Source organism: Calonectris borealis, chromosome 10 (genome assembly GCF_964195595.1).
Source record: "Calonectris borealis chromosome 10, bCalBor7.hap1.2, whole genome shotgun sequence".
Taxonomy (NCBI): domain Eukaryota; kingdom Metazoa; phylum Chordata; class Aves; order Procellariiformes; family Procellariidae; genus Calonectris; species Calonectris borealis.
The window spans coordinates 2965625-2973158 of record NC_134321.1 but is presented as its reverse complement, the minus strand read 5'-3'; the positions used below and the strand labels follow the sequence as shown (position 1 = coordinate 2973158).

Sequence of the window (7534 nt, the reverse complement as noted above, 5' to 3'; positions counted from 1 at the left end):
TTCCAATTCATAATTTTCTTCTTCAGTGGACCAGTATCTCTCTTGGTGGGCCCAGCAACTCAACTTTTCAAGTGTACAGAGCATCGTCTTTGGTTGGTTCAGTTCAAGGTTGCATCTCCGTTGGGAAGGGGCATGGCTGGGGGAGCTGGCCCTTTCCACAGAGTCCAAGAGCAGCTGGGTCACACTGTGTTGAGCCTGACTCCAAAAATTTAAATTTAAACCAAAGGTGCATGAAACTGAGGGGCATCAAATCTAATCACCAGTTTCAGTAAACACCGAACCTCGTTCCCCAAAGGAATTGTAAGCCCTTTTGACAAATACAGGTTGGATTGGGTTGTGGGTCATGGGTTTTCTTTTCAGGCAAGTCCAGGCTGAGCTTTAAATTTCTGTAAGACAGTTTATGAAGTTTGTCAGACAAAAAAACATATAATTTCTTCCAAAACCTGCCAGCCTGCATGCTAGATCGGTGGGGGTGTGGGAGGGTGTCTGCTGCCCATCAGGTGGTTTTGAAATAGGTTTGTGTATTTAACTGTAGTAAATACAACAGCACAGGATTCTCCATCTCATAACATTTTGCATTCAGTCATAGATAAAGGCTGCTGTTGATTTTTCTCTCTGAGGGAACTTCAAGTTAATATTTCATCAAAATCCCCAACGGCACAGTGCAGTAGTCATTAATGTTCCTGGTGCCACGGCAGCCGGCGAGGCCAGCCATCGACTGGGGCTGGACGCTGTTTGTGAGAGATAAGCCAGGTCAATTGTGTACAGCCATCAAATATTTAACTATTTTAGAGATACAGAAAAATGGAGATGCAGCAGATACAGGTGATTATTGATTAGGCTTCAGGTAGTGAAGACCTCTCACCTTTTTAATTACCCATACGTGAAGCTCCACATTCTGGGCGAGCATGGAGACAAGGGGCTGGGAAGCAACCATGGCCCTGCACACATTGCAAATTGCTGTGAGGATGAATCTGACACAGAACTTGACTGATTTGTACGTTTTCCTCATTCTTACACACTTCTGACTCATTAGTGTACATGTGTATCCAGCTTTTCTGTTACCATAAACCAGCACTAACAAACACATGGGCACAGTTACGTTTGCAAGAATAATTATCCCCCCAAGTAGAAAGGGGCCACTTGTGGTTACCATTAGTGCGTGGTCAGGAGATGCCAGCAATGCAGCCTGTGGTACAGACCCATTTCTCCGCTGGCATGCATTGCATCCTGTTAGACCATATCGGAAGTTGTACATTGTCATTGTTGGAGGTCTGTAAGAAAAAGTTTGAAAAACCTCAGAGATGTCATAGTTATCATGCCTCAGGTTGGAGAGATGACCTCTCAAAGTCTGTTCATTGCCTTCCGTGCTGTCACATCTTTGTGATGATTCCCATCGTCGCCATATTGCCACTGACACAGTGACTACTGGCACTTTCATACTGTTCTAAGTTAAATTCTGCAAACCGATTCACTAATATTAGTAAAGATGAAGGGCACGTGCTTTTTTCCTGTCCCATCTGCCAAGGACAGCACATTTCTTTGTGCGCAGACGGTTGACTGGCTGGCTGCCGAGTCACTGCGTCGTCAGGTTCAGCATAGATGAGGGTTCATCCAAAAATGAATTATTAACTTTAGATTAATCTTGTTCATTATTCATTGTTCTTTCTATTAAAACTTGCATTCAAGGCACAGACGCTGTGGTGTGACGTAGCTGGGCGGCCCTGTGTGATGGAGAGGGCAGAGCACAGCGTCAAGGGGAGAATTAGAGTGATGTTTGCAACCAGGTTGATTCCTTTAAATTATTCGGCAATTATTTAAGAAGAGAAGATAACAAATTGATCCAAGGTGCTAGCAGGACGATGAAATGGTCTGTAGGCCCACAAAAAATGTGTTCAGTGCATAATTCATGTAGTTTTACTATTAAAATAAAACTGTGAAAGAGGAAAATGGTCAAAAACTCCAGAAACTGCAGTGCAGTTGCCAGCAGATGACTGGTATGGGTGGAGAGGAGCCTCGGGGATTTGGGTAGGGCCACATACATGGTACATTGTGCCAGGGATTCGTCTTTCCCTGATAATGCTCTTTCTTCTTCCCCAGTGCACTCTTAGACAGTGTGTTGTGGTGCGTCGAGCCTCCTTTCCAGCTTGTGTTATGTTATTCACGGGGCTACGGATGTTGATTGCTTAATCAAATCGCAGTGAAATTTGAAATTATGAATATCCCTGCAAGCAGTCAGCAAAATCTAGTAAGCAAGATGAGAATACAGGATGAATTCAGAGGACACTCATCAGATAATCAGTTATGCTTTATCATTGCCCAAATTTACCGTAACCATCAAAACACTCTGTTAGTACCACTTAAATTTGAACACCAAGGAATGCAAGCAATCAGAGCAAAAAAAGAGAGGTCTACAAATTACCCACCAAAAATCGGTCTTTTATGAAGTTTGTACAACACTGCTGTTGACAGGGACGTTACCCACTCAAGCCCGTCACAGAGTGCAGTCACAGAGGTAAACGAAGGTGGTATTAACGGGGCGTTAGCTGCGTGTGCCGGGGTGAAGTCTTGCACCAGGCTTCATCGCAGGTGAGTGAAGCTACGGATGGCCAGGTTCTTCCCTCGCTCCATTCAGGGCAACGTTATCCTATTTCTGTATAAGTGAAAATTGTGTCTTGGCCAGACTTGGATATGACTTTGCCATGTGAATGGCTTTTATGAACTGGATGAGGCGGGGATATGGGGTATGCAAAATGTTGTTATATTATCTGAATACATAAAATAAATAGCAGGGGTGAACATTTGGCACGTCCTAGCCTGGAGTGCCGCAAATGCTGGAAGGTGAAGAAGGGCTGGGCTCATGTGTCCATCAGCTTCTCTAATGGAACCCGGATTGCGGCAGGCACAGACGGTAACACACACGGCCAAGAAACGTGTGTCTGTACTAAATCATATAAAAGCATAATGCTCCATCCAGTTCCTTGCTGCCACCAGTTGCACTGCAGTAGCTGAGGGCTGAAAGGAATAGCTTCTCTCCAGGAAAAACTTCCCATGACTTCGCCATTGCTGTACCTGCAATCTGTCGGCTGTATCTGGAAGGGCCCCATCTGTGACAGGGAAAGCAGAGGTATGGAGTAAAACAGACAGCAAACTTCAGCACTCCCCGTACTTAAGAGTAAATTGCATTTGAAAAAATAAAAAGCAATCATAATTTTATGGAACTGCATGATCGAGGAAAGTGCAAACCTAACTCATGGAGCTGTATTCACTGTATCTGGATTTAAATTGTCGTTGTTTATAACATACCAGGGTGAGCCTTTCATTTCAAAATGCCTTAAAATTATGTACTGCTTTCTCAAAATGCTGTACTACTGTAATTATAGTTTGGGTTGCTTGGGACTATTATGAAGGGAGGATTTTCTTTGTTTCCTTAATTTCATATTTGTTTCTTGCCATGCGTAATGAAGCCTAATTTTTGTGCATCAAAATTTATAGGAAATGCTGAAAATCTTTTGTTTCACACTGAAGAACGGTTCCCGCCTGTCCAGCTTGAGAGTGACATAGTAGGTGATAATATAGAAATTATAGGAATCGTTAAAGATTGGATTAATCTCTGTAACTTTCAGTAAAGCCTATAAAAAAATAATAGTGTATTGTACCACACTGTTCTTTTCTTTTATCATTAAAAATGATAAATGATCCCCATTTTTTGGCTAATACTAATTTCAAAATTTCATTCTTCTATTCAGCTTTATGATTACCATAATCTTGATGTTTTAATAGCTTTTCCCATAATAGCTACAGAGACCTTTTTAAGTGGCAGCCCTGACTTTATGGAAGAGACTTTTTTAAAAAAAAAAAAAAACACCACACCAAAAAAAGTTTCTTGTACTAAAAGGCAAAGACAAGGCAAAGACAAAATAGTATGCATGTGACAAGACAGAAGACCAGAGAACATTATTTTGGCAAACCATATGGTCTAATTATAATAATTACTCATAGCAGAATTTCTCTTCAGCTTTCAGTAATCTTTTTTCACCACTTGCTATCATTTAGAGAAAGTTTAAAGTGTCTTTAGCTTTGTTTCTTGTCTTGAGCAGAGAGTATTCTGGGGGCAGCACTTTAATAGAGTATCATCGAATGCTTTAGGAAAATGACGACATCCGAATGTGATCAGGAAAAGCAGACCCAGGAGGGCTGCTGTGCTTTGCCGAGCAAAAAACACAGAGAAAAACCACACAGCACGGCAAAGTGATGCAACTTCTATATTTTGCATCTCTCATTTTCCCCAGGGTGAGTTTCCCAGCAGCACCCCAGCGGGCTCCGCTTCTCCAGAAACGCAGCCGCCCTCCACCCCTGCGGTGCGGCACAGGGCTGCCAGGTTTCTCTGCTAGTGCCCCGGCAAGCGGCTCAGAACATTTATTCTTGGGGGGAAAAAAAGTTTGTCTGCACTCTAGTAATGAAATTGAAAAGGCGTATCTTAAAACATCCAAAATCTATATTCAGGTGGCTTGAATAATTTATTTCCTTTTTAATTGCTAAAGTTGGTGGCAACTGCTGGCTGCTCTAAATTTTATTAAACCATGATATTTAGCCATGCAATAGTGGCAGAGACCTTGGGTTCTATTTTTAAATATTCATTGATATTTGTAAGTGATAAAAGCTATGTGTTTGTGGTTAGCACATTTGGTCCTGAAACACGGAGGTAGCCTGAACATCAGAGTTCACTGTAGTGCATGGGGAGAGCAACTGGTGTGAGAGAGTCTCTGAAAGGGATAAAAGGAGTAAAGAAAAAGTCTTCTGGCTTCTTTTTTGGTGTTGCTGCCATACACATCTAAGTAAAACAACTTTGCAAATAGCAACTTGAGTAGAAGGCTGGAGTTTTGAATCAAGACTGTTCGTGTCTGATGTTGAATAGATGGATGTTTGAGGCGTATAGCCTGCCTGCCATGTACTGCCTGTCATGTTCTCCTGCCGATCGCTAGCCCAGAGACATAAATATTAATGGTAAGTGTACTGTGTTATCTCTATGTGACTGAGCTGCTCCGGAGAGCCTATACTGTGGTGGCAGGGGAGGGCGCATGGAGAAGAGGTTAATGCTCTGCTGGTGTGCAGTGGGCTTTCCTGCCACGTGTCTGATCTGGGAGTGAGTCGCAGCTCTGCACGTTTGTGCGCATCTCTTCCCGTCTCGGCTGAAGTCAAATCAAGCTTCTGCTAACACACCTGTGTGCTCCCCACCTTTACCTCCACTGCTCTTCATGAGTCTGAATTTTCCATAGGCTCCTTTGCAATAGGTGAGTGATGCTAACTCATTTAGGACAGTCTTCCCCATCTCTGTTGTCTTTGCTCTGGACCAGTAGAGCAAACACCTAGCAACTTGGGACCTGTGCACAGAAACCTGCATTCTTTTGGCAAAAAGAAATCCACTTTCCTCCTTCTAGCATGTGCCTGCGGTCGTAGCGTGGGTATTCCAGGTACCCAAGTGCATGTAACCCATCAGCATGGATTTGTATAGATAAAAGATGCTCTTTATGTAGTTGGTAGAGCAACAAAAGATTTGGGGTTGAACGTCTTCCATCTGGTGATGACTTGAGCCAGGGTGCATAGACCATCTGTACCAAAACTGTACAAGTAACTTCCCCATCCTCCTGTCCTTGCTGATAATCATTACATCACATAGAAGTGAAGATTTGCCACCCAAAAATCTTCATCTCATTCTGATCTGTCATGGAAATACAGATCATCAGGGCAATCAAGTATAGTATCAAAGTACAAGGTAGGCCTCTGCAGAGGATAACCAGGTGCTCTGCTGCTGGCGCTGGGCTGCAGCTAGCAGAGTTTCTGCTTGTCTTTAAAAACAGCAAATATGGGTCAGAAATCTTCTGATAATATTCTGTGTTTGAGAGACCTACTTGAATGTGCTTTAAAGGGGAAATTAAAAGCATTGTAAATTAGGCAAAATTACATGAAAAGGGCCCCAAATTAGAAAGAAGTTTGTAATAAATTCCTCAAGGATAGAGAGTCCAATGTGTAATTAGAGAACCATGAATTGCCTGTTACTACTCGTTCTTTGTACTGGAAGACTCCATGTCTGCAACTTCGGTAAACGTTTCAATCGCGCAGTCACCAAGGGCCATCTCAGGCTCTATTTTAAGTGTCTGTGTTTATACAGTTTTTACAAATTGCCTATGGGATGTGAACTGTCTGTCACTTCTAGAGCAATTAGTATGTGAAACCTTATCAAAAGAAATCCGTCAAGTTTGAAAAGCCATAAATATTGCACTAGGATCTCTAAGGAAATCAAAGCGAGTTTGATATAGTATTTATTTACATGTTGCTACACAAGCAAATGCACTTGTAGATGCTCCAGTATGCATTATTCCCTGTGCTCTATATTCCATCAGTCCCATGTTATTTGAGAGAGAGAGTGAGTTATCCAATTGTTTTAAATATTATATAGCAATAATGGACTGCTCCTAATAACTAAGGCTGTGTGATTCGGGCAGTGGTATTTTTCTGGACAATGATTTGTTGTAATGAAAGGAAGGCAGAGCTGTAACATCAGATCTTCATTATGTTCCTCAGTTTTATGCAGCCAAATTAATAGAGTTTGAGGATGGCTTTTGGGGGAGATTTTGATGTTTTGCGCTCTAGAAATAGGTCTCCTTCAGTACCGCCTGCATTGGGTTCTTCTGTGTGGAGGAATCCCAGATCATCACCATTTGGGGCTCTCTTTGATCAGACCTCTTTACATTTGCCTTCTGCTCCTCTGTGACTTGCTTACCCAGTATTTCCAACCTAGCACTCAGCTCAAATGACACAAATATTCAAGGCTTTTAACTAAGGCAAAGGCCAGGAAAAGCTACTACAGCGATCATAAGATTGGAAAGCCTGGCTTGAAAATGAAGGCAGAAGGGCTCTTGATGGCTCTCACCAGTGAAGAGGCAAGAACTCTTTAAGCTAAAGGCATCATTAGCCCAGAAGCACATGGCTATAGACTAGTAATGAAAATATTTAACGTGGAAATTTGAGGGTTCTTAGCAATTAAAGTAATACCAATTTAGAACAGAAAAGTAGGAGCCAAAAACCTTGCTGCTTCTAGGATATGTTTATGAATAGGACTACGAAACCTACTGGGGAAGGATAGGGTGGGAAGGGGATTGTTGATTCAGAAAGACCCTCCCAGTTCTGTGTTTTTCTGAGGAATGTGTGGTCAATTCGCCATTCCACAGGCAATGCAGAGCTCGGGGGGCTTTGGTGGAAACCTGCTGTGTGAAGATTCACTGAAATTTAAACGCCTCTGTGCATTCCAAGGCAGTGATGTTTATTTGCCTATTGCTGGATGCTTCTGGAGGAACACGATAATTGTTCACCAAGAGTAAATTAAAAAGAAAAACTTAACTACTTGCAGAAAATAATAAGCCAGCTGAGAAGTGGTACCTTGTTTGCTCTGAGTATCCTCTTGACATCAGCATGAGGTTGCTTATAATTAGATGCACATGTGTAAATATGATGATTAGATATTCCCACATAA

General features: G+C 42.2%; 1 protein-coding gene across 1 annotated transcript in view; it reads left to right on the top strand.

Annotated features, from left to right (window-relative positions):
- The window catches only part of LOC142086084 (contactin-4), a 345243-nt gene that overhangs the window by 254073 nt on the left and 83636 nt on the right, over window positions 1-7534 (top strand). The gene's annotated exons all lie outside the window — the stretch shown is intronic.